Here is a 3,635-nt window from a genome sequence, read left to right as displayed (position 1 = left end):
AACATAATTATTTTTTATTCCAAAAATAAAAAAAATGAATATTTTGCAAGAAATTTCAATTGATCTATGGATATGGTAGATCATCCATAGATCTATGACATAATTATTCTTCATGGGAAGATTACACTAAAATATAATTTTTTTGTTAGTTTATTTATTTTTCTGAAATTTCAAAAAATTACATAGATCTATTTAAAGCACAAAAAATAGGGTTTTCAACACAAGGAGAGTATATCAATGTATATAGAAGCATTTCCAAGAATCAAAATAAAAATGCACAAAATATTTCAACATGTTATTAAATAAATTGAAAAAAATACCTATTTTCATGATTTTTTGAAAAAAAACTTCAAAAATCTTGAGTTTTGGAAGTTGTTTTTTTTTTTTTTTTAAATCGCAACCCAAGAATGTGTAAGGACAATTTGATGAGTTCAGGAGAGAAAGCTTTTGGAGAAAATTAGAAGTTTTCTTTCTCAAAAGTTTTTAATTGGTTTTTTCACTCATAGGAAAGTATTAATGTATTGGCCGATACACCCTGATATAGCCGTGGTACGGTTACGGTACAAGGTTGGCACATTCCAAAAGTTTCAACAAGATAGACAAGAAAATGGGTCGGTGATGGTTATAGATAGATAGATAGATAGATAGATAGAGAGAGAGAGAGAGAGAGAGAGAGAGAGATTTGTAAAAATTTGAAGGAAATATTAGGGAAAGGAAAGGAAATGCAAGGAAACCTATACAAGATTTGTAAAAGTTTCCCTTTCTTTCATTTCCTTTCCCTACTTTTTCCTTCAAACCAAATATAGCTTTAATTATTCTGAAAAGTTCTAACACTTAATCGATGCACATGTTTATTTTGTAAATGCCCTCTGGAATATTATTATGAATGCAATTGAGGTTCTGGAATACTCCAATACTTAGTGTGACTTTTAATTCGATAAACAGTTTGATTTGATTTGGATTTAGGCTGAATCATAAATATGATTCGATGATCTTAGAGGAGGTGCACCACAGGATTAAATCCACGAAATTGCAAGCTCTTTGTGATTAGTGCGACTTTCAATTAGATATACAATCTTATCTGACCCTAAATTTAGGCTGAATCAATGTACATTTATGATTCCATACTCTTACAGGAGCCAAAAGTGCTGGCCTGTTAAATTCCCTCTTTAACAAGTGTCCAATGAGTACAGCATAGAAACCAATTGATCCACATAGCATTCCATACTTCCGAACTCAAGACAAATAGCCTATTTCTTGCTTTTAGGACTAAAAAGCTAAGGTGTAAATTCAGTTTTACTCTGATGAAAAAGTTGGTATCGGTTCAGTGATCGATAGAAAATAGAACCGGGTAAATTTAAATTTTTACACTGATGATGTTTGGTTGTCACAGTGTAAAGTGAGAAAGGCTTCTATTCTGTTTCTGCTCTGAAACTCTCCTTATCCCGGCAACGCCATGCAGGAGACTAGCGTGTCATCGCCGGATAATTTCCTCTTCGGAAAATACGAACTCGGAAATGACTCTTTCTCTCTCTCTCTCTCTCTCTATTCTCCACCCTAGTCTGCTTCACCGGCATCCTCTTTCTCCGTGAGGTTCCACCATCCTCCGGCTCCACCCAAGAGAAAGAGGATCATTATTTCAGTATCTATCTTCAACGTTATCACCATCATTATAGTTGTTTATCTCTTGGCCTTTGATGTCACTGGAAATCATGGTCAACTTCTTTCAGTCGCTTTTGCCATTGTGTCTCTCATCCTACTAGTTGCACCCTTGGCTATCCCGTTGTACTCTGCATTCCATAACTGGAAACTGAAATTGAGATCCAGAGATCTTGAACATAAGATCAAAGAGCCGTTGGCTCATGGAACCACAACAGTGACACAGCAGCAGAAGCCTCAAGTGAAGATGGGGAAGTGGAGATGAGGCGGTCACCCCTGTGATGGGAGAAGAACACATGATCTTGTTCGTGTCGTTTCTTTGCAGTGTGGGTACAGGGTTGGTGGTAACGAACAACATGGGTCAGATGGGTTGGCGCTTTGGATAATTTCCTCTTCAAAAGATGCCATTCTCCGGTAAAATGGTTGCCCGGAAAAAGATAATGATGGAGCAGAGGCTATTTGACCGTTGTAGAGTTTTACACTGAATAAGTGGAGTTTTACGCTAATTTACGGTGTAAAACAACACCTAAAACAAAGACAGGAAAATTTAAACTGAGGTGTAAAATTTACCATGATTCTCATTTACACTGAAAACAAACGCAGACTAAAGGAACGCGTGTACGGTGTACAAATCTACTCTTGAAAGCATAATGATGGAATGGAAGCATGAGTATCAACCTGGTCCTGACTCCCTGAGTGGTTCTATTTTGTCGGGGTTAGCTTAGCTTTCATTTTTCAAAGATTAATTTCTAGACTGGAGTGGATGTTAGTGTAAAGGTGGACTCCATCCATAACATCCGAGTTTTGATAAATAGAAACAATCAAGCGGCTAGCAATAGGCAATAGCATCTCACCCTTGCCTTTTGTTTCGCCAATTTGCCTTTAACTAATTTCAATTATTAATCCCTTCAATAAGAATAATATAAAGGTATGTAGGGTCTGTTGAGGCTGAATTGGGAAGGCATGGAGTGGGTTATTGATTCTCCGGCTTGTATTGGGTTTCAGTGAAACTTACTTGTGTTCTGTGTTGGTGGTAACTGAAGCTAACACAGAAAGTGTAGTCATTCTTCCAGAAAGCATACGGCATTGACCTTGGAATTAATCAAAGAGAAACTCTATGAGCTAGGAATCATACATACGGCAGCCCTCCCTCAAGTGGAAAGCTACAGCTCCGTCATCCCATAAAGATTATCATTCTTTTCTGTGGTATTTCATTTCACAATGGACAGGGGAGAAAGCGTGATTTAGGGGGCTGGGTCTTCACAGTTATTTCAGGCTTCTCCTTATTCATTTCTGCTGAATAACAGTCCCAATTAATAGTCATTACAGACGAATTCAAACTGGATTGAATTCTATTTCCAAAAAAACAAAAGATTGCTTTTCGTGATTGAGTCAGCAACTCTACATACATTATTATGCTGCAACACAAAATACAACAACAACAAAAAAATGATCTTATAAAATGGATTTCTCGCTTTATTATTTTGGTAAAAATGGATTATTAGATATTAAAAGCTGATATATGATCATGCCCATCTTTGATATGGTCACTGTATTTTCACTTTTCATTTCACAATTCAAGCTCAGATTGTGATGCTTGAGATTGGGCAGCCTTAATGAGTTTTTTTTTATTATTATTATTATTTTGGCAAAAGAGGAAGCAGCTAATCTCGATGGTATATATCATGTTATTACCCTTTCATCTCAGTTGAAAACAAAATGTAAAATACCTATTTGGTAGAACAGAAGGAAGATTTGTAAACAACATACAATTATGCACGGTAACATGGATAGGATCCCAGTGTTAGAAAATGAAAAGATATTCAGAGAATTCATTCAAAACTTTAAATGTTTAGGTTGAATGGTTCATCCTGTTTGACCAAATATGGTTAGAGGAAGATATCTATCGGAAACTTGTGTTATTGAATGTTCGCAAAATGCTTGATCACCAGTAATAGTAATAGTGGCGTGCAAGG

Source organism: Nelumbo lutea, chromosome 1 (genome assembly GCF_056320005.1).
Source record: "Nelumbo lutea isolate HS-2025 chromosome 1, American lotus-T2T, whole genome shotgun sequence".
Taxonomy (NCBI): domain Eukaryota; kingdom Viridiplantae; phylum Streptophyta; class Magnoliopsida; order Proteales; family Nelumbonaceae; genus Nelumbo; species Nelumbo lutea.
The sequence above is the reverse complement of the archived record's forward strand: the minus strand, read 5'-3'. Positions refer to the sequence as shown.